Source organism: Idiotropiscis lumnitzeri, chromosome 12, assembly GCF_059441095.1.
Source record: "Idiotropiscis lumnitzeri isolate Australia: NSW breed Sydney's pygmy pipehorse chromosome 12, RoL_Ilum_1.0, whole genome shotgun sequence".
In the NCBI taxonomy this organism is placed as follows: domain Eukaryota; kingdom Metazoa; phylum Chordata; class Actinopteri; order Syngnathiformes; family Syngnathidae; genus Idiotropiscis; species Idiotropiscis lumnitzeri.
In genome coordinates, this window is record NC_142402.1 from 3,826,800 (window position 1) to 3,854,326 (window position 27,527).

A 27,527-nucleotide genomic window follows, 5' to 3' on the forward strand; every position below is an offset into this window, starting at 1 on the left:
TTCGGAGACCTGAAGGCTTAATTCCTTAGAAAAAGGGATGCGTACTAAGTCTGCCACCTTAGACCACACGACCAGGGTTACATTAAATTTGGGATGGTCTTCATTGTGGGTTGAATATACAAATTATCCTACGACAAACTGCCAAATCGATGCATCTTCTATATTTTTTCATTTTTTTCTATGGTCCACAGTGCGACTCAAACCTTCCACTGAGTTGTCCCCAAAAAACCTTCCAAACAGCCAAGATGATCCCCTTAAATTCAAACAAAAGAATTTGTCAGGAGTGGGATTTGAACCCACGCCTCCATCCGGAGACCAGAAGCCCCAATTTACTATTGGAAGATGAACGCCTTGAGTCTGGCGCCTCAGACCGCTCGGCCATCCTGACAAGGTGTTGATTGTCCTCTTCACATGTGGGTGGTTTAAAAATGTACCACGGAGTATTGAAGGATTTGCACTTTATATAAATTATCCTCGTGACAGTCGTCCAATCTTGAGCCCAGAAGCCCAAATTCACCATGGAAAGAATTACACCTTGTGACTGGGGCCTGAGCAAACTCAGCCGTCCTGACAGTTTTTGGTTTAATGTCTTAACTGTTTGTTGGATTGAAAGCTAAACGACGGCGCAATGCCAAGCACTTGAATTTGATATATTTTGTACTTGTTATGATGGTACACAAACATGGAACTGATCAATATTGAAGAAACTGTCGCACAGCCAACACAGTACCCAAAACATCACATGAAAGAACTTGTTCGGAGTGGGATTTGAACCCACGGGTCCATTCAAAGACCAGAAGGCCTAATTCCTCAGAGAAGAGAGTACGTCTTGAGTCTGGCGACTTAGACCACTTGGGAAACCTGGCAGTCAATGGGAGTTGGTCTTTATTGTTGGTTGAATATACAAATTATACTTCGGCAAACTGCCAAATAGATGTATCTTCTATATTTTGTCTTTTTTTCTATGGTCCACAGTGCGACTCAAACCTTCCACTGAGTTGTCCCCAAAAAGCCATCCCAACAGCCAAGAAGATCCCCTGAAATTCAAACTAAAGTATTTGTCAGGAGTGGGACTTGAACCCACGCCTCCATCTGGAGACCAGAAGCCCCAATTTAATATTGGAAGATTAACACCTTAAGTCTGGCGCCTTAGACCGCTCGGCCATCCTGACAAGGTGTTGATTATGCTCTTCACATGTGGGTGGTTTAAAAATGTACCACGGAGTATTGAAGGACTTGCACTTTATATAAATTATCCTCGTGACAGTCGTCCAATCTTGAGCCCAGAAGCCCCAATTCACCATGGAAAGAATTACACCTTGTGACTGGGGCCTGAGCCAACTCAACCGTCCTGACAGTTTTTGGTTTAATGTCTTAACTGTTTGTTGGATTGAAAGCTAAAAGACGGCGCAATGCCAAACACTCGATTTTTATATATTTTGTACTTGTTATTATGGTACACAAACATGGAACTGATCAATATTGAAGAAACTGTCGCACAGCCAACACAGTACCCAAAACATCACATGAAAGAACTTGTCCGGAGTGGGATTTGAACCCACGGGTCCATTCAAAGACCAGAAGGCCTAACCGCTCAGAGGAAGGGGATCGTCCTAAGTCCAGCGACTTAGACCACTCGACCATCCTGCCACTCAATTTGGGATGGTCTTCATTGTTGGTTGAATATACAAATTATACTACGGCAAACTGCCAAATTGATGTATCTTCTATATTTTGTCTTTTTTTTCTATGGTCCACAGTACGACTCAAACCTTCCACTGAGTTGTCCCCAAAAAGCCATCCCAACAGCCAAGATGATCCCCTTAAATTCAAACAAAAGTATTTGTCAGGAGTGGGACATGAACCCACGCCTCCATTTGGAGACCAGAAGACCCTATTTACCATTGCAAGAGTACACCTTGAGTCTGGCGCCTTAGACCGCTCGGCCATCCTGACAAGATGTTCATGATCCTCTTTACATGTGGGTGGTTTAAAAATGTACCACGGAGTACTGAAGGACTTGCATTTTGTATAAATTATCCTCGTGACGACAGACCAATCTTGAGCCCAGAAGCCCATATTCACCATGGAAAGAATTACACCTTGTGACTGGGGCCTGAGCCAACTCAGCCGTCCTGACGGTTTTTGGTTAAATGTCTTTACTGTTTGTTGGATTGAAACCTAAAAGGGGGTGCAATGCCAAGCACTTTCTTTCAAATATATTTTGTCCTTGTTACTGTGGTACACAAACGTGGAACTGATCAATCTTGAAGAAACTGTCACACAGCCAACTCAGTTCCCAAAACATCAAATGAGCGAACTTGTCCGGAGTGGGATTTGAACCCATGGTTCCATTCGGAGACCAGAAGGCCTAATTCCTCAGAAAAAGGGATGCGTACTAAGTCTGCCACCTTAGACCACACGACCAGGCTTACATTCAATTTGGGATGGTCTTCATTGTGGGTTGAATATACAAATGATCCTACGACAAACTGCCAAATAGATGCATCTTCTATATTTTTTCATTTTTTTCTATGGTCCACAGTGCGACTCAAACCTTCCACTGAGTTGTCCCCAAAAAACCTTCCAAACAGCCAAGATGATCCCCTTAAATTCAAACAAAAGAATTTGTCAGGAGTGGGATTTGAACCCACGCCTCCATCCGGAGACCAGAAGCCCCAATTTACTATTGGAAGATGAACGCCTTGAGTCTGGCGCCTCAGACCGCTCGGCCATCCTGACAAGGTGTTGATTGTCCTCTTCACATGTGGGTGGTTTAAAAATGTACCACGGAGTATTGAAGGATTTGCACTTTATATAAATTATCCTCGTGACAGTCGTCCAATCTTGAGCCCAGAAGCCCAAATTCACCATGGAAAGAATTACACCTTGTGACTGGGGCCTGAGCCAACTCAACCGTCCTGACAGTTTTTGGTTTAATGTCTTAACTGTTTGTTGGATTGAAAGCTAAAAGACGGCGCAATGCCAAGCACTTGAAATTTATATATTTTGTACTTGTTATGATGGTACACAAACATGGAACTGATCAATATTGAAGAAACTGTCGCACAGCCAACACAGTACCCAAAACATCACATGAAAGAACTTGTTCGGAGTGGGATTTGAACCCACGGGTCCATTCAAAGACCAGAAGGCCAAATTCCTCAGAGAAAAGAGTACGTCTTGAGTCTGGCGACTTAGACCACTCGGGAAACCTGGCAGTCAATGGGAGTTGGTCTTTATTGTTGGTTGAATATACAAATTATACTTCGGCAAACTGCCAAATAGATGTATCTTCTATATTTTGTCTTTTTTTCTATGGTCCACAGTGCGACTCAAACCTTCCACTGAGTTGTCCCCAAAAAGCCATCCCAACAGCCAAGATGATCCCCTGAAATTCAAACTAAAGTATTTGTCAGGAGTGGGATTTGAACCCACGCCTCCATCCGGAGACCAGAAGTCCCAATTTAATATTGGAAGATTAACACCTTGAGTCTGGCGCCTTAGACCGCTCGGCCATCCTGACAAGGTGTTGACTATCCTCTTCACATGTGGGTGGTTTAAAAATGTACCACGGAGTATTGAAGGACTTGCACTTTATATAAATTATCCTCGTGACAGTCGTCCAATCTTGAGCCCTGAAGCCCCAATTCACCATGGAAAGAATTACACCTTGTGACTGGGGCCTGAGCCAACTCAACCGTCCTGACAGTTTTTGGTTTAATGTCTTAACTGTTTGTTGGATTGAAAGCTAAAAGACGGCGCAATGCCAAACACTCGAATTTTATATATTTTGTACTTGTTATTATGGTACACAAACATGGAACTGATCAATATTGAAGAAACTGTCGCACAGCCAACACAGTACCCAAAACATCACATGAAAGAACTTGTCCGGAGTGGGATTTGAACCCACGGGTCCATTCAAAGACCAGAAGGCCTAACCGCGCAGAGGAAGGGGATCGTCCTAAGTCCAGCGACTTAGACCACTCGACCATCCTGCCACTCAATTTGGGATGGTCTTCATTGTTGGTTGAATATACAAATTATACTACGGCAAACTGCCAAATTGATGTATCTTCTATATTTTGTCTTTTTTTTCTATGGTACACAGTGCGACTCAAACCTTCCACTGAGTTGTCCCCAAAAAGCCATCCCAACAGCCAAGATGATCCCCTTAAATTCAAACAATAGTATTTGTCAGGAGTGGGACTTGAACCCACGCCTCCATTTGGAGACCAGAAGCCTCCATTTACCATTGGAAGATTACACCTTGAGTCTGGCGCCTTAGACCGCTCGGCCATCCTGACAAGATGTTGATGAGCCTCGTTACATGTGGGTGGTTTAAAAATGTACCACAGAGTACTGAAGGACTTGCATTTTGTATAAATTATCCTTGTGACGATAGACCAATCTTGAGCCCAGAAGCCCCAATTCACCATGGAAAGAATTACACCTTGTGACTGGGGCCTGAGCCAACTCAGCCGTCCTGACAGTTTTTGGTTTAATGTCTTAACTGTTTGTTGGATTGAAAGCTAGAAGACGGCGCAATGCCAAGCACTCGAATTTTATATATTTTGTACTTGTTATTATGGTACACAAACATGGAACTGATCAATATTGAAGAAACTGTCGCACAGCCAACACAGTACCCAAAACATCACATGAAAGAACTTGTTCGGAGTGGGATTTGAACCCACGGGTCCATTCAAAGACCAGAAGGCCTAATTCCTCAGAGAAAAGAGTACGTCTTGAGTCTGGCGACTTAGACCACTCGGGAAACCTGGCAGTCAATGGGAGTTGGTCTTTATTGTTGGTTGAATATACAAATTATACTTCGGCAGACTGCCAAATAGATGTATCTTCTATATTTTGTCTTTTTTTCTATGGTCCACAGTGCGACTCAAACCTTCCACTGAGTTGTCCCCAAAAAGCCATCCCAACAGCCAAGATGATCCCCTGAAATTCAAACTAAAGTATTTGTCAGGAGTGGGACTTGAACCCACGCCTCCATCTGGAGACCAGAAGCCCCAATTTAATATTGGAAGATTAACACCTTAAGTCTGGCGCCTTAGACCGCTCGGCCATCCTGACAAGGTGTTGATTATGCTCTTCACATGTGGGTGGTTTAAAAATGTACCACGGAGTATTGAAGGACTTGCACTTTATATAAATTATCCTCGTGACAGTCGTCCAATCTTGAGCCCAGAAGCCCCAATTCACCATGGAAAGAATTACACCTTGTGACTGGGGCCTGAGCCAACTCAACCGTCCTGACAGTTTTTGGTTTAATGTCTTAACTGTTTGTTGGATTGAAAGCTAAAAGACGGCGCAATGCCAAACACTCGAATTTTATATATTTTGTACTTGTTATTATGGTACACAAACATGGAACTGATCAATATTGAAGAAACTGTCGCACAGCCAACACAGTACCCAAAACATCACATGAAAGAACTTGTCCGGAGTGGGATTTGAACCCACGGGTCCATTCAAAGACCAGAAGGCCTAACCGCTCAGAGGAAGGGGATCGTCCTAAGTCCAGCGACTTAGACCACTCGACCATCCTGCCACTCAATTTGGGATGGTCTTCATTGTTGGTTGAATATACAAATTATACTACGGCAAACTACCAAATTGATGTATCTTCTATATTTTGTCTTTTTTTTCTATGGTCCACAGTACGACTCAAACCTTCCACTGAGTTGTCCCCAAAAAGCCATCCCAACAGCCAAGATGATCCCCTTAAATTCAAACAAAAGTAATTGTCAGGAGTGGGACATGAACCCACGCCTCCATTTGGAGACCAGAAGACCCTATTTACCATTGCAAGAGTACACTTTGAGTCTGGCGCCTTAGACCGCTCGGCCATCCTGACAAGATGTTCATGATCCTCTTTACATGTGGGTGGTTTAAAAATGTACCACGGAGTACTGAAGGACTTGCATTTTGTATAAATTATCCTCGTGACGACAGACCAATCTTGAGCCCAGAAGCCCATATTCACCATGGAAAGAATTACACCTTGTGACTGGGGCCTGAGCCAACTCAGCCGTCCTGACGGTTTTTGGTTAAATGTCTTTACTGTTTGTTGGATTGAAACCTAAAAGGGGGTGCAATGCCAAGCACTTTCTTTCAAATATATTTTGTCCTTGTTACTGTGGTACACAAACGTGGAACTGATCAATCTTGAAGAAACTGTCACACAGCCAACTCAGTTCCCAAAACATCAAATGAGCGAACTTGTCCGGAGTGGGATTTGAACCCATGGTTCCATTCGGAGACCAGAAGGCCTAATTCCTCAGAAAAAGGGATGCGTACTAAGTCTGCCACCTTAGACCACACGACCAGGCTTACATTCAATTTGGGATGGTCTTCATTGTGGGTTGAATATACAAATTATCCTACGACAAACTGCCAAATAGATGCATCTTCTATATTTTTTCATTTTTTTCTATGGTCCACAGTGCGACTCAAACCTTCCACTGAGTTGTCCCCAAAAAACCTTCCAAACAGCCAAGATGATCCCCTTAAATTCAAACAAAAGAATTTGTCAGGAGTGGGATTTGAACCCACGCCTCCATCCGGAGACCAGAAGCCCCAATTTACTATTGGAAGATGAACGCCTTGAGTCTGGCGCCTCAGACCGCTCGGCCATCCTGACAAGGTGTTGATTGTCCTCTTCACATGTGGGTGGTTTAAAAATGTACCACGGAGTATTGAAGGATTTGCACTTTATATAAATTATCCTCGTGACAGTCGTCCAATCTTGAGCCCAGAAGCCCAAATTCACCATGGAAAGAATTACACCTTGTGACTGGGGCCTGAGCCAACTCAACCGTCCTGACAGTTTTTGGTTTAATGTCTTAACTGTTTGTTGGATTGAAAGCTAAAAGACGGCGCAATGCCAAACACTCGAATTTTATATATTTTGTACTTGTTATTATGGTACACAAACATGGAACTGATCAATATTGAAGAAACTGTTGCACAGCCAACACAGTACCCAAAACATCACATGAAAGAACTTGTCCGGAGTGGGATTTGAACCCACGGGTCCATTCAAAGACCAGAAGGCCAAATTCCTCAGAGAAAAGAGTACGTCTTGAGTCTGGCGACTTAGACCACTCGGGAAACCTGGCAGTCAATGGGAGTTGGTCTTTATTGTTGGTTGAATATACAAATTATACTTCGGCAAACTGCCAAATAGATGTATCTTCTATATTTTGTCTTTTTTTCTATGGTCCACAGTGCGACTCAAACCTTCCACTGAGTTGTCCCCAAAAAGCCATCCCAACAGCCAAGATGATCCCCTGAAATTCAAACTAAAGTATTTGTCAGGAGTGGGACTTGAACCCACGCCTCCATCTGGAGACCAGAAGCCCCAATTTAATATTGGAAGATTAACACCTTAAGTCTGGCGCCTTAGACCGCTCGGCCATCCTGACAAGGTGTTGATTATGCTCTTCACATGTGGGTGGTTTAAAAATGTACCACGGAGTATTGAAGGACTTGCACTTTATATAAATTATCCTCGTGACAGTCGTCCAATCTTGAGCCCAGAAGCCCCAATTCACCATGGAAAGAATTACACCTTGTGACTGGGGCCTGAGCCAACTCAACCGTCCTGACAGTTTTTGGTTTAATGTCTTAACTGTTTGTTGGATTGAAAGCTAAAAGACGGCGCAATGCCAAACACTCGAATTTTATATATTTTGTACTTGTTATTATGGTACACAAACATGGAACTGATCAATATTGAAGAAACTGTCGCACAGCCAACACAGTACCCAAAACATCACATGAAAGAACTTGTCCGGAGTGGGATTTGAACCCACGGGTCCATTCAAAGACCAGAAGGCCTAACCGCTCAGAGGAAGGGGATCGTCCTAAGTCCAGCGACTTAGACCACTCGACCATCCTGCCACTCAATTTGGGATGGTCTTCATTGTTGGTTGAATATACAAATTATACTACGGCAAACTGCCAAATTGATGTATCTTCTATATTTTGTCTTTTTTTTCTATGGTCCACAGTACGACTCAAACCTTCCACTGAGTTGTCCCCAAAAAGCCATCCCAACAGCCAAGATGATCCCCTTAAATTCAAACAAAAGTATTTGTCAGGAGTGGGACATGAACCCACGCCTCCATTTGGAGACCAGAAGACCCTATTTACCATTGCAAGAGTACACCTTGAGTCTGGCGCCTTAGACCGCTCGGCCATCCTGACAAGATGTTCATGATCCTCTTTACATGTGGGTGGTTTAAAAATGTACCACGGAGTACTGAAGGACTTGCATTTTGTATAAATTATCCTCGTGACGACAGACCAATCTTGAGCCCAGAAGCCCATATTCACCATGGAAAGAATTACACCTTGTGACTGGGGCCTGAGCCAACTCAGCCGTCCTGACGGTTTTTGGTTAAATGTCTTTACTGTTTGTTGGATTGAAACCTAAAAGGGGGTGCAATGCCAAGCACTTTCTTTCAAATATATTTTGTCCTTGTTACTGTGGTACACAAACGTGGAACTGATCAATCTTGAAGAAACTGTCACACAGCCAACTCAGTTCCCAAAACATCAAATGAGCGAACTTGTCCGGAGTGGGATTTGAACCCATGGTTCCATTCGGAGACCAGAAGGCCTAATTCCTCAGAAAAAGGGATGCGTACTAAGTCTGCCACCTTAGACCACACGACCAGGCTTACATTCAATTTGGGATGGTCTTCATTGTGGGTTGAATATACAAATTATCCTACGACAAACTGCCAAATAGATGCATCTTCTATATTTTTTCATTTTTTTCTATGGTCCACAGTGCGACTCAAACCTTCCACTGAGTTGTCCCCAAAAAACCTTCCAAACAGCCAAGATGATCCCCTTAAATTCAAACAAAAGAATTTGTCAGGAGTGGGATTTGAACCCACGCCTCCATCCGGAGACCAGAAGCCCCAATTTACTATTGGAAGATGAACGCCTTGAGTCTGGCGCCTCAGACCGCTCGGCCATCCTGACAAGGTGTTGATTGTCCTCTTCACATGTGGGTGGTTTAAAAATGTACCACGGAGTATTGAAGGATTTGCACTTTATATAAATTATCCTCGTGACAGTCGTCCAATCTTGAGCCCAGAAGCCCAAATTCACCATGGAAAGAATTACACCTTGTGACTGGGGCCTGAGCCAACTCAACCGTCCTGACAGTTTTTGGTTTAATGTCTTAACTGTTTGTTGGATTGAAAGCTAAAAGACGGCGCAATGCCAAGCACTTGAAATTTATATATTTTGTACTTGTTATGATGGTACACAAACATGGAACTGATCAATATTGAAGAAACTGTCGCACAGCCAACACAGTACCCAAAACATCACATGAAAGAACTTGTTCGGAGTGGGATTTGAACCCACGGGTCCATTCAAAGACCAGAAGGCCAAATTCCTCAGAGAAAAGAGTACGTCTTGAGTCTGGCGACTTAGACCACTCGGGAAACCTGGCAGTCAATGGGAGTTGGTCTTTATTGTTGGTTGAATATACAAATTATACTTCGGCAAACTGCCAAATAGATGTATCTTCTATATTTTGTCTTTTTTTCTATGGTCCACAGTGCGACTCAAACCTTCCACTGAGTTGTCCCCAAAAAGCCATCCCAACAGCCAAGATGATCCCCTGAAATTCAAACTAAAGTATTTGTCAGGAGTGGGATTTGAACCCACGCCTCCATCCAGAGACCAGAAGTCCCAATTTAATATTGGAAGATTAACACCTTGAGTCTGGCGCCTTAGACCGCTCGGCCATCCTGACAAGGTGTTGACTATCCTCTTCACATGTGGGTGGTTTAAAAATGTACCACGGAGTATTGAAGGACTTGCACTTTATATAAATTATCCTCGTGACAGTCGTCCAATCTTGAGCCCAGAAGCCCCAATTCACCATGGAAAGAATTACACCTTGTGACTGGGGCCTGAGCCAACTCAACCGTCCTGACAGTTTTTGGTTTAATGTCTTAACTGTTTGTTGGATTGAAAGCTAAAAGACGGCGCAATGCCAAACACTCGAATTTTATATATTTTGTACTTGTTATTATGGTACACAAACATGGAACTGATCAATATTGAAGAAACTGTCGCACAGCCAACACAGTACCCAAAACATCACATGAAATAACTTGTCCGGAGTGGGATTTGAACCCACGGGTCCATTCAAAGACCAGAAGGCCTAACCGCGCAGAGGAAGGGGATCGTCCTAAGTCCAGCGACTTAGACCACTCGACCATCCTGCCACTCAATTTGGGATGGTCTTCATTGTTGGTTGAATATACAAATTATACTACGGCAAACTGCCAAATTGATGTATCTTCTATATTTTGTCTTTTTTTTCTATGATCCACAGTGCGACTCAAACCTTCCACTGAGTTGTCCCCAAAAAGCCATCCCAACAGCCAAGATGATCCCCTTAAATTCAAACAATAGTATTTGTCAGGAGTGGGACTTGAACCCACGCCTCCATTTGGAGACCAGAAGCCTCAAATTTACCATTGGAAGATTACACCTTGAGTCTGGCGCCTTAGACCGCTCGGCCATCCTGACAAGATGTTGATGAGCCTCGTTACATGTGGGTGGTTTAAAAATGTACCACAGAGTACTGAAGGACTTGCACTTTATATAAATTATCCTCGTGACAGTCGTCCAATCTTGAGCCCAGAAGCCCCAATTCACCATGGAAAGAATTTCACCTTGTGACTGGGGCCTGAGCCAACACAACCGTCCTGACAGTTTTTGGTTTAATGTCTTAACTGTTTGTTGGATTGAAAGCTAAAAGACGGCGCAATGCCAAACACTTGAATTTTATATATTTTGTACTTGTTATTATGGTACACAAACATGGAACTGATCAATATTGAAGAAACTGTCGCACAGCCAACACAGTACCCAAAACATCACATGAAAGAACTTGTCCGGAGTGGGATTTGAACCCACGGGTCCATTCAAAGACCAGAAGGCCTAATTCCTCAGAGAAAAGAGTACGACTTGAGTCTGGCGACTTAGACCACTCGGGAAACCTGGCAGTCAATGGGAGTTGGTCTTTATTGTTGGTTGAATATACAAATTATACTTCGGCAAACTGCCAAATAGATGTATCTTCTATATTTTGTCTTTTTTTCTATGGTCCACAGTGCGACTCAAACCTTCCACTGAGTTGTCCCCAAAAAGCCATCCCAACAGCCAAGATGATCCCCTGAAATTCAAACTAAAGTATTTGTCAGGAGTGGGACTTGAACCCACGCCTCCATCTGGAGACCAGAAGCCCCAATTTAATATAGGAAGATTAACACCTTAAGTCTGGCGCCTTAGACCGCTCGGCCATCCTGAGAAGGTGTTGATTATGCTCTTCACATGTGGGTGGTTTAAAAATGGACCACGGAGTATTGAAGGACTTGCACTTTATATAAATTATCCTCGTGACAGTCGTCCAATCTTGAGCCCAGAAGCCCCAATTCACCATGGAAAGAATTACACCTTGTGACTGGGGCCTGAGCCAACTCAACCGTCCTGACAGTTTTTGGTTTAATGTCTTAACTGTTTGTTGGATTGAAAGCTAAAAGACGGCGCAATGCCAAACACTCGAATTTTATATATTTTGTACTTGTTATTATGGTACACAAACATGGAACTGATCAATATTGAAGAAACTGTCGCACAGCCAACACAGTACCTAAAACATCACATGAAAGAACTTGTCCGGAGTGGGATTTGAACCCACGGGTCCATTCAAAGACCAGAAGGCCTCACCGCTCAGAGGAAGGGGATCGTCCTAAGTCCAGCGACTTAGACCACTCGACCATCCTGCCACTCAATTTGGGATGGTCTTCATTGTTGGTTGAATATACAAATTATACTACGGCAAACTGCCAAATTGATGTATCTTCTATATTTTGTCTTTTTTTTCTATGGTCCACAGTGCGACTCAAACCTTCCACTGAGTTGTCCCCAAAAAGCCATCCCAACAGCCAAGATGATCCCCTTAAATTCAAACAATAGTATTCGTCAGGAGTGGGACTTGAACCCACGCCTCCATTTGGAGACAAGAAGCCTCCATTTACCATTGGAAGATTACACCTTGAGTCTGGCGCCTTAGACCACTCGGCCATCCTGACAAGATGTCGATGAGCCTCGTTACATGTGGGTGGTTTAAAAATGTACCACAGAGTACTGAAGGACTTGCATTTTGTATAAATTATCCTTGTGACGATAGACCAATCTTGAGCCCAGAAGCCCATATTCATCATGGAAACAATTACACCTTGTGACTGGGGCCTGAGCCAACTCAGACGTCCTGACGGTTTTTGGTTAAATATCTTTACTGTTTGTTGGATTGAAACCTAAAAGGGGGTACAATGCCAAGCACTTTTTTTCAAATATATTTTATCCTTGTTACTGTGGTACACAAACGTGGAACTGATCAATCTTGAAGAAACTGTCACACAGCCAACTCAGTTCCCAAAACGTCAAATGAGCGAACTTGTCCGGAGTGGGATTTGAACCCATGGTTCCATTCGGAGACCTGAAGGCTTAATTCCTTAGAAAAAGGGATGCGTACTAAGTCTGCCACCTTAGACCACACGACCAGGGTTACATTAAATTTGGGATGGTCTTCATTGTGGGTTGAATATACAAATTATCCTACGACAAACTGCCAAATCGATGCATCTTCTATATTTTTTCATTTTTTTCTATGGTCCACAGTGCGACTCAAACCTTCCACTGAGTTGTCCCCAAAAAACCTTCCAAACAGCCAAGATGATCCCCTTAAATTCAAACAAAAGAATTTGTCAGGAGTGGGATTTGAACCCACGCCTCCATCCGGAGACCAGAAGCCCCAATTTACTATTGGAAGATGAACGCCTTGAGTCTGGCGCCTCAGACCGCTCGGCCATCCTGACAAGGTGTTGATTGTCCTCTTCACATGTGGGTGGTTTAAAAATGTACCACGGAGTATTGAAGGATTTGCACTTTATATAAATTATCCTCGTGACAGTCGTCCAATCTTGAGCCCAGAAGCCCAAATTCACCATGGAAAGAATTACACCTTGTGACTGGGGCCTGAGCAAACTCAGCCGTCCTGACAGTTTTTGGTTTAATGTCTTAACTGTTTGTTGGATTGAAAGCTAAACGACGGCGCAATGCCAAGCACTTGAATTTGATATATTTTGTACTTGTTATGATGGTACACAAACATGGAACTGATCAATATTGAAGAAACTGTCGCACAGCCAACACAGTACCCAAAACATCACATGAAAGAACTTGTTCGGAGTGGGATTTGAACCCACGGGTCCATTCAAAGACCAGAAGGCCTAATTCCTCAGAGAAGAGAGTACGTCTTGAGTCTGGCGACTTAGACCACTTGGGAAACCTGGCAGTCAATGGGAGTTGGTCTTTATTGTTGGTTGAATATACAAATTATACTTCGGCAAACTGCCAAATAGATGTATCTTCTATATTTTGTCTTTTTTTCTATGGTCCACAGTGCGACTCAAACCTTCCACTGAGTTGTCCCCAAAAAGCCATCCCAACAGCCAAGAAGATCCCCTGAAATTCAAACTAAAGTATTTGTCAGGAGTGGGACTTGAACCCACGCCTCCATCTGGAGACCAGAAGCCCCAATTTAATATTGGAAGATTAACACCTTAAGTCTGGCGCCTTAGACCGCTCGGCCATCCTGACAAGGTTTTGATTATGCTCTTCACATGTGGGTGGTTTAAAAATGTACCACGGAGTATTGAAGGACTTGCACTTTATATAAATTATCCTCGTGACAGTCGTCCAATCTTGAGCCCAGAAGCCCCAATTCACCATGGAAAGAATTACACCTTGTGACTGGGGCCTGAGCCAACTCAACCGTCCTGACAGTTTTTGGTTTAATGTCTTAACTGTTTGTTGGATTGAAAGCTAAAAGACGGCGCAATGCCAAACACTCGAATTTTATATATTTTGTACTTGTTATTATGGTACACAAACATGGAACTGATCAATATTGAAGAAACTGTCGCACAGCCAACACAGTACCCAAAACATCACATGAAAGAACTTGTCCGGAGTGGGATTTGAACCCACGGGTCCATTCAAAGACCAGAAGGCCTAACCGCTCAGAGGAAGGGGATCGTCCTAAGTCCAGCGACTTAGACCACTCGACCATCCTGCCACTCAATTTGGGATGGTCTTCATTGTTGGTTGAATATACAAATTATACTACGGCAAACTGCCAAATTGATGTATCTTCTATATTTTGTCTTTTTTTTCTATGATCCACAGTGCGACTCAAACCTTCCACTGAGTTGTCCCCAAAAAGCCATCCCAACAGCCAAGATGATCCCCTTAAATTCAAACAATAGTATTTGTCAGGAGTGGGACTTGAACCCACGCCTCCATTTGGAGACCAGAAGCCTCAAATTTACCATTGGAAGATTACACCTTGAGTCTGGCACCTTAGACCGCTCGGCCATCCTGACAAGATGTTGATGAGCCTCGTTACATGTGGGTGGTTTAAAAATGTACCACAGAGTACTGAAGGACTTGCACTTTATATAAATTATCCTCGTGACAGTCGTCCAATCTTGAGCCCAGAAGCCCCAATTCACCATGGAAAGAATTTCACCTTGTGACTGGGGCCTGAGCCAACACAACCGTCCTGACAGTTTTTGGTTTAATGTCTTAACTGTTTGTTGGATTGAAAGCTAAAAGACGGCGCAATGCCAAACACTTGAATTTTATATATTTTGTACTTGTTATTATGGTACACAAACATGGAACTGATCAATATTGAAGAAACTGTCGCACAGCCAACACAGTACCCAAAACATCACATGAAAGAACTTGTCCGGAGTGGGATTTGAACCCACGGGTCCATTCAAAGACCAGAAGGCCTAATTCCTCAGAGAAAAGAGTACGACTTGAGTCTGGCGACTTAGACCACTCGGGAAACCTGGCAGTCAATGGGAGTTGGTCTTTATTGTTGGTTGAATATACAAATTATACTTCGGCAAACTGCCAAATAGATGTATCTTCTATATTTTGTCTTTTTTTCTATGGTCCACAGTGCGACTCAAACCTTCCACTGAGTTGTCCCCAAAAAGCCATCCCAACAGCCAAGATGATCCCCTGAAATTCAAACTAAAGTATTTGTCAGGAGTGGGACTTGAACCCACGCCTCCATCTGGAGACCAGAAGCCCCAATTTAATATAGGAAGATTAACACCTTAAGTCTGGCGCCTTAGACCGCTCGGCCATCCTGAGAAGGTGTTGATTATGCTCTTCACATGTGGGTGGTTTAAAAATGGACCACGGAGTATTGAAGGACTTGCACTTTATATAAATTATCCTCGTGACAGTCGTCCAATCTTGAGCCCAGAAGCCCCAATTCACCATGGAAAGAATTACACCTTGTGACTGGGGCCTGAGCCAACTCAACCGTCCTGACAGTTTTTGGTTTAATGTCTTAACTGTTTGTTGGATTGAAAGCTAAAAGACGGCGCAATGCCAAACACTCGAATTTTATATATTTTGTACTTGTTATTATGGTACACAAACATGGAACTGATCAATATTGAAGAAACTGTCGCACAGCCAACACAGTACCTAAAACATCACATGAAAGAACTTGTCCGGAGTGGGATTTGAACCCACGGGTCCATTCAAAGACCAGAAGGCCTAACCGCTCAGAGGAAGGGGATCGTCCTAAGTCCAGCGACTTAGACCACTCGACCATCCTGCCACTCAATTTGGGATGGTCTTCATTGTTGGTTGAATATACAAATTATACTACGGCAAACTGCCAAATTGATGTATCTTCTATATTTTGTCTTTTTTTTCTATGGTCCACAGTGCGACTCAAACCTTCCACTGAGTTGTCCCCAAAAAGCCATCCCAACAGCCAAGATGATCCCCTTAAATTCAAACAATAGTATTCGGCAGGAGTGGGACTTGAACCCACGCCTCCATTTGGAGACAAGAAGCCTCCATTTACCATTGGAAGATTACACCTTGAGTCTGGCGCCTTAGACCACTCGGCCATCCTGACAAGATGTCGATGAGCCTCGTTACATGTGGGTGGTTTAAAAATGTACCACAGAGTACTGAAGGACTTGCATTTTGTATAAATTATCCTTGTGACGATAGACCAATCTTGAGCCCAGAAGCCCATATTCATCATGGAAACAATTACACCTTGTGACTGGGGCCTGAGCCAACTCAGACGTCCTGACGGTTTTTGGTTAAATATCTTTACTGTTTGTTGGATTGAAACCTAAAAGGGGGTACAATGCCAAGCACTTTTTTTCAAATATATTTTATCCTTGTTACTGTGGTACACAAACGTGGAACTGATCAATCTTGAAGAAACTGTCACACAGCCAACTCAGTTCCCAAAACATCAAATGAGCGAACTTGTCCGGAGTGGGATTTGAACCCATGGTTCCATTCGGAGACCTGAAGGCTTAATTCCTCAGAAAAAGGGATGCGTACTAAGTCTGCCACCTTAGACCACACGACCAGGCTTACATTCAATTTGGGATGGTCTTCATTGTTGGTTGAATATACAAATTATACTTCGGCAAACTGCCAAATAGATGTATCTTCTATATTTTGTCTTTTTTTCTATGGTCCACAGTGCGACTCAAACCTTCCACTGAGTTGTCCCCAAAAAGCCATCCCAACAGCCAAGAAGATCCCCTGAAATTCAAACTAAAGTATTTGTCAGGAGTGGGACTTGAACCCACGCCTCCATCTGGAGACCAGAAGCCCCAATTTAATATTGGAAGATTAACACCTTAAGTCTGGCGCCTTAGACCGCTCGGCCATCCTGACAAGGTGTTGATTATGCTCTTCACATGTGGGTGGTTTAAAAATGTACCACGGAGTATTGAAGGACTTGCACTTTATATAAATTATCCTCGTGACAGTCGTCCAATCTTGAGCCCAGAAGCCCCAATTCACCATGGAAAGAATTACACCTTGTGACTGGGGCCTGAGCCAACTCAACCGTCCTGACAGTTTTTGGTTTAATGTCTTAACTGTTTGTTGGATTGAAAGCTAAAAGACGGCGCAATGCCAAACACTCGAATTTTATATATTTTGTACTTGTTATTATGGTACACAAACATGGAACTGATCAATATTGAAGAAACTGTCGCACAGCCAACACAGTACCCAAAACATCACATGAAAGAACTTGTCCGGAGTGGGATTTGAACCCACGGGTCCATTCAAAGACCAGAAGGCCTAACCGCTCAGAGGAAGGGGATCGTCCTAAGTCCAGCGACTTAGACCACTCGACCATCCTGCCACTCAATTTGGGATGGTCTTCATTGTTGGTTGAATATACAAATTATACTACGGCAAACTACCAAATTGATGTATCTTCTATATTTTGTCTTTTTTTTCTATGGTCCACAGTACGACTCAAACCTTCCACTGAGTTGTCCCCAAAAAGCCATCCCAACAGCCAAGATGATCCCCTTAAATTCAAACAAAAGTAATTGTCAGGAGTGGGACATGAACCCACGCCTCCATTTGGAGACCAGAAGACCCTATTTACCATTGCAAGAGTACACCTTGAGTCTGGCGCCTTAGACCGCTCGGCCATCCTGACAAGATGTTCATGATCCTCTTTACATGTGGGTGGTTTAAAAATGTACCACGGAGTACTGAAGGACTTGCATTTTGTATAAATTATCCTCGTGACGACAGACCAATCTTGAGCCCAGAAGCCCATATTCACCATGGAAAGAATTACACCTTGTGACTGGGGCCTGAGCCAACTCAGCCGTCCTGACGGTTTTTGGTTAAATGTCTTTACTGTTTGTTGGATTGAAACCTAAAAGGGGGTGCAATGCCAAGCACTTTCTTTCAAATATATTTTGTCCTTGTTACTGTGGTACACAAACGTGGAACTGATCAATCTTGAAGAAACTGTCACACAGCCAACTCAGTTCCCAAAACATCAAATGAGCGAACTTGTCCGGAGTGGGATTTGAACCCATGGTTCCATTCGGAGACCAGAAGGCCTAATTCCTCAGAAAAAGGGATGCGTACTAAGTCTGCCACCTTAGACCACACGACCAGGCTTACATTCAATTTGGGATGGTCTTCATTGTGGGTTGAATATACAAATTATCCTACGACAAACTGCCAAATAGATGCATCTTCTATATTTTTTCATTTTTTTCTATGGTCCACAGTGCGACTCAAACCTTCCACTGAGTTGTCCCCAAAAAACCTTCCAAACAGCCAAGATGATCCCCTTAAATTCAAACAAAAGAATTTGTCAGGAGTGGGATTTGAACCCACGCCTCCATCCGGAGACCAGAAGCCCCAATTTACTATTGGAAGATGAACGCCTTGAGTCTGGCGCCTCAGACCGCTCGGCCATCCTGACAAGGTGTTGATTGTCCTCTTCACATGTGGGTGGTTTAAAAATGTACCACGGAGTATTGAAGGATTTGCACTTTATATAAATGATCCTCGTGACAGTCGTCCAATCTTGAGCCCAGAAGCCCAAATTCACCATGGAAAGAATTACACCTTGTGACTGGGGCCTGAGCCAACTCAACCGTCCTGACAGTTTTTGGTTTAATGTCTTAACTGTTTGTTGGATTGAAAGCTAAAAGACGGCGCAATGCCAAGCACTTGAAATTTATATATTTTGTACTTGTTATGATGGTACACAAACATGGAACTGATCAATATTGAAGAAACTGTCGCACAGCCAACACAGTACCCAAAACATCACATGAAAGAACTTGTTTGGAGTGGGATTTGAACCCACGGGTCCATTCAAAGACCAGAAGGCCAAATTCCTCAGAGAAAAGAGTACGTCTTGAGTCTGGCGACTTAGACCACTCGGGAAACCTGGCAGTCAATGGGAGTTGGTCTTTATTGTTGGTTGAATATACAAATTATACTTCGGCAAACTGCCAAATAGATGTATCTTCTATATTTTGTCTTTTTTTCTATGGTCCACAGTGCGACTCAAACCTTCCACTGAGTTGTCCCCAAAAAGCCATCCCAACAGCCAAGATGATCCCCTGAAATTCAAACTAAAGTATTTGTCAGGAGTGGGATTTGAACCCACGCCTCCATCCAGAGACCAGAAGTCCCAATTTAATATTGGAAGATTAACACCTTGAGTCTGGCGCCTTAGACCGCTCGGCCATCCTGACAAGGTGTTGACTATCCTCTTCACATGTGGGTGGTTTAAAAATGTACCACGGAGTATTGAAGGACTTGCACTTTATATAAATTATCCTCGTGACAGTCGTCCAATCTTGAGCCCAGAAGCCCCAATTCACCATGGAAAGAATTACACCTTGTGACTGGGGCCTGAGCCAACTCAACCGTCCTGACAGTTTTTGGTTTAATGTCTTAACTGTTTGTTGGATTGAAAGCTAAAAGACGGCGCAATGCCAAACACTCGAATTTTATATATTTTGTACTTGTTATTATGGTACACAAACATGGAACTGATCAATATTGAAGAAACTGTCGCACAGCCAACACAGTACCCAAAACATCACATGAAAGAACTTGTCCGGAGTGGGATTTGAACCCACGGGTCCATTCAAAGACCAGAAGGCCTAACCGCGCAGAGGAAGGGGATCGTCCTAAGTCCAGCGACTTAGACCACTCGACCATCCTGCCACTCAATTTGGGATGGTCTTCATTGTTGGTTGAATATACAAATTATACTACGGCAAACTGCCAAATTGATGTATCTTCTATATTTTGTCTTTTTTTTCTATGATCCACAGTGCGACTCAAACCTTCCACTGAGTTGTCCCCAAAAAGCCATCCCAACAGCCAAGATGATCCCCTTAAATTCAAACAATAGTATTTGTCAGGAGTGGGACTTGAACCCACGCCTCCATTTGGAGACCAGAAGCCTCAAATTTACCATTGGAAGATTACACCTTGAGTCTGGCGCCTTAGACCGCTCGGCCATCCTGACAAGATGTTGATGAGCCTCGTTACATGTGGGTGGTTTAAAAATGTACCACAGAGTACTGAAGGACTTGCACTTTATATAAATTATCCTCGTGACAGTCGTCCAATCTTGAGCCCAGAAGCCCCAATTCACCATGGAAAGAATTTCACCTTGTGACTGGGGCCTGAGCCAACACAACCGTCCTGACAGTTTTTGGTTTAATGTCTTAACTGTTTGTTGGATTGAAAGCTAAAAGACGGCGCAATGCCAAACACTTGAATTTTATATATTTTGTACTTGTTATTATGGTACACAAACATGGAACTGATCAATATTGAAGAAACTGTCGCACAGCCAACACAGTACCCAAAACATCACATGAAAGAACTTGTCCGGAGTGGGATTTGAACCCACGGGTCCATTCAAAGACCAGAAGGCCTAATTCCTCAGAGAAAAGAGTACGACTTGAGTCTGGCGACTTAGACCACTCGGGAAACCTGGCAGTCAATGGGAGTTGGTCTTTATTGTTGGTTGAATATACAAATTATACTTCGGCAAACTGCCAAATAGATGTATCTTCTATATTTTGTCTTTTTTTCTATGGTCCACAGTGCGACTCAAACCTTCCACTGAGTTGTCCCCAAAAAGCCATCCCAACAGCCAAGATGATCCCCTGAAATTCAAACTAAAGTATTTGTCAGGAGTGGGACTTGAACCCACGCCTCCATCTGGAGACCAGAAGCCCCAATTTAATATAGGAAGATTAACACCTTAAGTCTGGCGCCTTAGACCGCTCGGCCATCCTGAGAAGGTGTTGATTATGCTCTTCACATGTGGGTGGTTTAAAAATGGACCACAGAGTATTGAAGGACTTGCACTTTATATAAATTATCCTCGTGACAGTCGTCCAATCTTGAGCCCAGAAGCCCCAATTCACCATGGAAAGAATTACACCTTGTGACTGGGGCCTGAGCCAACTCAACCGTCCTGACAGTTTTTGGTTTAATGTCTTAACTGTTTGTTGGATTGAAAGCTAAAAGACGGCGCAATGCCAAACACTCGAATTTTATATATTTTGTACTTGTTATTATGGTACACAAACATGGAACTGATCAATATTGAAGAAACTGTCGCACAGCCAACACAGTACCTAAAACATCACATGAAAGAACTTGTCCGGAGTGGGATTTGAACCCACGGGTCCATTCAAAGACCAGAAGGCCTCACCGCTCAGAGGAAGGGGATCGTCCTAAGTCCAGCGACTTAGACCACTCGACCATCCTGCCACTCAATTTGGGATGGTCTTCATTGTTGGTTGAATATACAAATTATACTACGGCAAACTGCCAAATTGATGTATCTTCTATATTTTGTCTTTTTTTTCTATGGTCCACAGTGCGACTCAAACCTTCCACTGAGTTGTCCCCAAAAAGCCATCCCAACAGCCAAGATGATCCCCTTAAATTCAAACAATAGTATTCGTCAGGAGTGGGACTTGAACCCACGCCTCCATTTGGAGACAAGAAGCCTCCATTTACCATTGGAAGATTACACCTTGAGTCTGGCGCCTTAGACCACTCGGCCATCCTGACAAGATGTCGATGAGCCTCGTTACATGTGGGTGGTTTAAAAATGTACCACAGAGTACTGAAGGACTTGCATTTTGTATAAATTATCCTTGTGACGATAGACCAATCTTGAGCCCAGAAGCCCATATTCATCATGGAAACAATTACACCTTGTGACTGGGGCCTGAGCCAACTCAGACGTCCTGACGGTTTTTGGTTAAATATCTTTACTGTTTGTTGGATTGAAACCTAAAAGGGGGTACAATGCCAAGCACTTTTTTTCAAATATATTTTATCCTTGTTACTGTGGTACACAAACGTGGAACTGATCAATCTTGAAGAAACTGTCACACAGCCAACTCAGTTCCCAAAACGTCAAATGAGCGAACTTGTCCGGAGTGGGATTTGAACCCATGGTTCCATTCGGAGACCTGAAGGCTTAATTCCTTAGAAAAAGGGATGCGTACTAAGTCTGCCACCTTAGACCACACGACCAGGGTTACATTAAATTTGGGATGGTCTTCATTGTGGGTTGAATATACAAATTATCCTACGACAAACTGCCAAATCGATGCATCTTCTATATTTTTTCATTTTTTTCTATGGTCCACAGTGCGACTCAAACCTTCCACTGAGTTGTCCCCAAAAAACCTTCCAAACAGCCAAGATGATCCCCTTAAATTCAAACAAAAGAATTTGTCAGGAGTGGGATTTGAACCCACGCCTCCATCCGGAGACCAGAAGCCCCAATTTACTATTGGAAGATGAACGCCTTGAGTCTGGCGCCTCAGACCGCTCGGCCATCCTGACAAGGTGTTGATTGTCCTCTTCACATGTGGGTGGTTTAAAAATGTACCACGGAGTATTGAAGGATTTGCACTTTATATAAATTATCCTCGTGACAGTCGTCCAATCTTGAGCCCAGAAGCCCAAATTCACCATGGAAAGAATTACACCTTGTGACTGGGGCCTGAGCAAACTCAGCCGTCCTGACAGTTTTTGGTTTAATGTCTTAACTGTTTGTTGGATTGAAAGCTAAACGACGGCGCAATGCCAAGCACTTGAATTTGATATATTTTGTACTTGTTATGATGGTACACAAACATGGAACTGATCAATATTGAAGAAACTGTCGCACAGCCAACACAGTACCCAAAACATCACATGAAAGAACTTGTTCGGAGTGGGATTTGAACCCACGGGTCCATTCAAAGACCAGAAGGCCTAATTCCTCAGAGAAGAGAGTACGTCTTGAGTCTGGCGACTTAGACCACTTGGGAAACCTGGCAGTCAATGGGAGTTGGTCTTTATTGTTGGTTGAATATACAAATTATACTTCGGCAAACTGCCAAATAGATGTATCTTCTATATTTTGTCTTTTTTTCTATGGTCCACAGTGCGACTCAAACCTTCCACTGAGTTGTCCCCAAAAAGCCATCCCAACAGCCAAGAAGATCCCCTGAAATTCAAACTAAAGTATTTGTCAGGAGTGGGACTTGAACCCACGCCTCCATCTGGAGACCAGAAGCCCCAATTTAATATTGGAAGATTAACACCTTAAGTCTGGCGCCTTAGACCGCTCGGCCATCCTGACAAGGTGTTGATTATGCTCTTCACATGTGGGTGGTTTAAAAATGTACCACGGAGTATTGAAGGACTTGCACTTTATATAAATTATCCTCGTGACAGTCGTCCAATCTTGAGCCCAGAAGCCCCAATTCACCATGGAAAGAATTACACCTTGTGACTGGGGCCTGAGCCAACTCAACCGTCCTGACAGTTTTTGGTTTAATGTCTTAACTGTTTGTTGGATTGAAAGCTAAAAGACGGCGCAATGCCAAACACTCGAATTTTATATATTTTGTACTTGTTATTATGGTACACAAACATGGAACTGATCAATATTGAAGAAACTGTCGCACAGCCAACACAGTACCCAAAACATCACATGAAAGAACTTGTCCGGAGTGGGATTTGAACCCACGGGTCCATTCAAAGACCAGAAGGCCTAACCGCTCAGAGGAAGGGGATCGTCCTAAGTCCAGCGACTTAGACCACTCGACCATCCTGCCACTCAATTTGGGATGGTCTTCATTGTTGGTTGAATATACAAATTATACTACGGCAAACTACCAAATTGATGTATCTTCTATATTTTGTCTTTTTTTTCTATGGTCCACAGTACGACTCAAACCTTCCACTGAGTTGTCCCCAAAAAGCCATCCCAACAGCCAAGATGATCCCCTTAAATTCAAACAAAAGTAATTGTCAGGAGTGGGACATGAACCCACGCCTCCATTTGGAGACCAGAAGACCCTATTTACCATTGCAAGAGTACACCTTGAGTCTGGCGCCTTAGACCGCTCGGCCATCCTGACAAGATGTTCATGATCCTCTTTACATGTGGGTGGTTTAAAAATGTACCACGGAGTACTGAAGGACTTGCATTTTGTATAAATTATCCTCGTGACGACAGACCAATCTTGAGCCCAGAAGCCCATATTCACCATGGAAAGAATTACACCTTGTGACTGGGGCCTGAGCCAACTCAGCCGTCCTGACGGTTTTTGGTTAAATGTCTTTACTGTTTGTTGGATTGAAACCTAAAAGGGGGTGCAATGCCAAGCACTTTCTTTCAAATATATTTTGTCCTTGTTACTGTGGTACACAAACGTGGAACTGATCAATCTTGAAGAAACTGTCACACAGCCAACTCAGTTCCCAAAACATCAAATGAGCGAACTTGTCCGGAGTGGGATTTGAACCCATGGTTCCATTCGGAGACCAGAAGGCCTAATTCCTCAGAAAAAGGGATGCGTACTAAGTCTGCCACCTTAGACCACACGACCAGGCTTACATTCAATTTGGGATGGTCTTCATTGTGGGTTGAATATACAAATTATCCTACGACAAACTGCCAAATAGATGCATCTTCTATATTTTTTCATTTTTTTCTATGGTCCACAGTGCGACTCAAACCTTCCACTGAGTTGTCCCCAAAAAACCTTCCAAACAGCCAAGATGATCCCCTTAAATTCAAACAAAAGAATTTGTCAGGAGTGGGATTTGAACCCACGCCTCCATCCGGAGACCAGAAGCCCCAATTTACTATTGGAAGATGAACGCCTTGAGTCTGGCGCCTCAGACCGCTCGGCCATCCTGACAAGGTGTTGATTGTCCTCTTCACATGTGGGTGGTTTAAAAATGTACCACGGAGTATTGAAGGATTTGCACTTTATATAAATTATCCTCGTGACAGTCGTCCAATCTTGAGCCCAGAAGCCCAAATTCACCATGGAAAGAATTACACCTTGTGACTGGGGCCTGAGCCAACTCAACCGTCCTGACAGTTTTTGGTTTAATGTCTTAACTGTTTGTTGGATTGAAAGCTAAAAGACGGCGCAATGCCAAGCACTTGAAATTTATATATTTTGTACTTGTTATGATGGTACACAAACATGGAACTGATCAATATTGAAGAAACTGTCGCACAGCCAACACAGTACCCAAAACATCACATGAAAGAACTTGTTCGGAGTGGGATTTGAACCCACGGGTCCATTCAAAGACCAGAAGGCCAAATTCCTCAGAGAAAAGAGTACATCTTGAGTCTGGCGACTTAGACCACTCGGGAAACCTGGCAGTCAATGGGAGTTGGTCTTTATTGTTGGTTGAATATACAAATTATACTTCGGCAAACTGCCAAATAGATGTATCTTCTATATTTTGTCTTTTTTTCTATGGTCCACAGTGCGACTCAAACCTTCCACTGAGTTGTCCCCAAAAAGCCATCCCAACAGCCAAGATGATCCCCTGAAATTCAAACTAAAGTATTTGTCAGGAGTGGGATTTGAACCCACGCCTCCATCCAGAGACCAGAAGTCCCAATTTAATATTGGAAGATTAACACCTTGAGTCTGGCGCCTTAGACCGCTCGGCCATCCTGACAAGGTGTTGACTATCCTCTTCACATGTGGGTGGTTTAAAAATGTACCACGGAGTATTGAAGGACTTGCACTTTATATAAATTATCCTCGTGACAGTCGTCCAATCTTGAGCCCAGAAGCCCCAATTCACCATGGAAAGAATTACACCTTGTGACTGGGGCCTGAGCCAACTCAACCGTCCTGACAGTTTTTGGTTTAATGTCTTAACTGTTTGTTGGATTGAAAGCTAAAAGACGGCGCAATGCCAAACACTCGAATTTTATATATTTTGTACTTGTTATTATGGTACACAAACATGGAACTGATCAATATTGAAGAAACTGTCGCACAGCCAACACAGTACCCAAAACATCACATGAAAGAACTTGTCCGGAGTGGGATTTGAACCCACGGGTCCATTCAAAGACCAGAAGGCCTAACCGCGCAGAGGAAGGGGATCGTCCTAAGTCCAGCGACTTAGACCACTCGACCATCCTGCCACTCAATTTGGGATGGTCTTCATTGTTGGTTGAATATACAAATTATACTACGGCAAACTGCCAAATTGATGTATCTTCTATATTTTGTCTTTTTTTTCTATGATCCACAGTGCGACTCAAACCTTCCACTGAGTTGTCCCCAAAAAGCCATCCCAACAGCCAAGATGATCCCCTTAAATTCAAACAATAGTATTTGTCAGGAGTGGGACTTGAACCCACGCCTCCATTTGGAGACCAGAAGCCTCAAATTTACCATTGGAAGATTACACCTTGAGTCTGGCGCCTTAGACCGCTCGGCCATCCTGACAAGATGTTGATGAGCCTCGTTACATGTGGGTGGTTTAAAAATGTACCACAGAGTACTGAAGGACTTGCACTTTATATAAATTATCCTCGTGACAGTCGTCCAATCTTGAGCCCAGAAGCCCCAATTCACCATGGAAAGAATTTCACCTTGTGACTGGGGCCTGAGCCAACACAACCGTCCTGACAGTTTTTGGTTTAATGTCTTAACTGTTTGTTGGATTGAAAGCTAAAAGACGGCGCAATGCCAAACACTTGAATTTTATATATTTTGTACTTGTTATTATGGTACACAAACATGGAACTGATCAATATTGAAGAAACTGTCGCACAGCCAACACAGTACCCAAAACATCACATGAAAGAACTTGTCCGGAGTGGGATTTGAACCCACGGGTCCATTCAAAGACCAGAAGGCCTAATTCCTCAGAGAAAAGAGTACGACTTGAGTCTGGCGACTTAGACCACTCGGGAAACCTGGCAGTCAATGGGAGTTGGTCTTTATTGTTGGTTGAATATACAAATTATACTTCGGCAAACTGCCAAATAGATGTATCTTCTATATTTTGTCTTTTTTTCTATGGTCCACAGTGCGACTCAAACCTTCCACTGAGTTGTCCCCAAAAAGCCATCCCAACAGCCAAGATGATCCCCTGAAATTCAAACTAAAGTATTTGTCAGGAGTGGGACTTGAACCCACGCCTCCATCTGGAGACCAGAAGCCCCAATTTAATATAGGAAGATTAACACCTTAAGTCTGGCGCCTTAGACCGCTCGGCCATCCTGAGAAGGTGTTGATTATGCTCTTCACATGTGGGTGGTTTAAAAATGGACCACAGAGTATTGAAGGACTTGCACTTTATATAAATTATCCTCGTGACAGTCGTCCAATCTTGAGCCCAGAAGCCCCAATTCACCATGGAAAGAATTACACCTTGTGACTGGGGCCTGAGCCAACTCAACCGTCCTGACAGTTTTTGGTTTAATGTCTTAACTGTTTGTTGGATTGAAAGCTAAAAGACGGCGCAATGCCAAACACTCGAATTTTATATATTTTGTACTTGTTATTATGGTACACAAACATGGAACTGATCAATATTGAAGAAACTGTCGCACAGCCAACACAGTACCTAAAACATCACATGAAAGAACTTGTCCGGAGTGGGATTTGAACCCACGGGTCCATTCAAAGACCAGAAGGCCTCACCGCTCAGAGGAAGGGGATCGTCCTAAGTCCAGCGACTTAGACCAC

At 43.3% G+C, this 27,527-nt stretch overlaps 11 non-coding genes across 11 annotated transcripts; all 11 read right to left on the reverse strand.

Moving 5' to 3' along the window:
• Positions 1–1,059: 1,059 nt before the first annotated feature.
• Positions 1,060–1,172, reverse strand: trnal-uaa (transfer RNA leucine (anticodon UAA)). The gene is made up of 2 exons: positions 1,135–1,172; positions 1,060–1,105 (listed from the first exon to the last, which is right to left on the reverse strand). It is a non-coding gene; the product is annotated as a tRNA-Leu (tRNA).
• A 2,241-nt stretch (positions 1,173–3,413) lies between these two features.
• On the reverse strand, positions 3,414–3,526 carry trnal-caa (transfer RNA leucine (anticodon CAA)). Its single transcript has 2 exons — positions 3,489–3,526; positions 3,414–3,459 (listed from the first exon to the last, which is right to left on the reverse strand). It is a non-coding gene; the product is annotated as a tRNA-Leu (tRNA).
• Positions 3,527–4,198: 672 nt separating this feature from the next.
• trnal-caa (transfer RNA leucine (anticodon CAA)) lies at positions 4,199–4,310 on the reverse strand. The gene is made up of 2 exons: positions 4,273–4,310; positions 4,199–4,244 (listed from the first exon to the last, which is right to left on the reverse strand). It is a non-coding gene; the product is annotated as a tRNA-Leu (tRNA).
• A 671-nt stretch (positions 4,311–4,981) lies between these two features.
• On the reverse strand, positions 4,982–5,094 carry trnal-uaa (transfer RNA leucine (anticodon UAA)). Its single transcript has 2 exons — positions 5,057–5,094; positions 4,982–5,027 (listed from the first exon to the last, which is right to left on the reverse strand). It is a non-coding gene; the product is annotated as a tRNA-Leu (tRNA).
• A 2,241-nt stretch (positions 5,095–7,335) lies between these two features.
• trnal-uaa (transfer RNA leucine (anticodon UAA)) lies at positions 7,336–7,448 on the reverse strand. The gene is made up of 2 exons: positions 7,411–7,448; positions 7,336–7,381 (listed from the first exon to the last, which is right to left on the reverse strand). It is a non-coding gene; the product is annotated as a tRNA-Leu (tRNA).
• A 3,026-nt stretch (positions 7,449–10,474) lies between these two features.
• Positions 10,475–10,587, reverse strand: trnal-caa (transfer RNA leucine (anticodon CAA)). The gene is made up of 2 exons: positions 10,550–10,587; positions 10,475–10,520 (listed from the first exon to the last, which is right to left on the reverse strand). It is a non-coding gene; the product is annotated as a tRNA-Leu (tRNA).
• A 3,025-nt stretch (positions 10,588–13,612) lies between these two features.
• Positions 13,613–13,725, reverse strand: trnal-uaa (transfer RNA leucine (anticodon UAA)). Its single transcript has 2 exons — positions 13,688–13,725; positions 13,613–13,658 (listed from the first exon to the last, which is right to left on the reverse strand). It is a non-coding gene; the product is annotated as a tRNA-Leu (tRNA).
• A 3,025-nt stretch (positions 13,726–16,750) lies between these two features.
• trnal-uaa (transfer RNA leucine (anticodon UAA)) lies at positions 16,751–16,863 on the reverse strand. The gene is made up of 2 exons: positions 16,826–16,863; positions 16,751–16,796 (listed from the first exon to the last, which is right to left on the reverse strand). It is a non-coding gene; the product is annotated as a tRNA-Leu (tRNA).
• A 3,026-nt stretch (positions 16,864–19,889) lies between these two features.
• On the reverse strand, positions 19,890–20,002 carry trnal-caa (transfer RNA leucine (anticodon CAA)). Its single transcript has 2 exons — positions 19,965–20,002; positions 19,890–19,935 (listed from the first exon to the last, which is right to left on the reverse strand). It is a non-coding gene; the product is annotated as a tRNA-Leu (tRNA).
• A 3,025-nt stretch (positions 20,003–23,027) lies between these two features.
• Positions 23,028–23,140, reverse strand: trnal-uaa (transfer RNA leucine (anticodon UAA)). The gene is made up of 2 exons: positions 23,103–23,140; positions 23,028–23,073 (listed from the first exon to the last, which is right to left on the reverse strand). It is a non-coding gene; the product is annotated as a tRNA-Leu (tRNA).
• A 3,026-nt stretch (positions 23,141–26,166) lies between these two features.
• On the reverse strand, positions 26,167–26,279 carry trnal-caa (transfer RNA leucine (anticodon CAA)). The gene is made up of 2 exons: positions 26,242–26,279; positions 26,167–26,212 (listed from the first exon to the last, which is right to left on the reverse strand). It is a non-coding gene; the product is annotated as a tRNA-Leu (tRNA).
• Between the last annotated feature and the right edge of the window lie 1,248 nt (positions 26,280–27,527).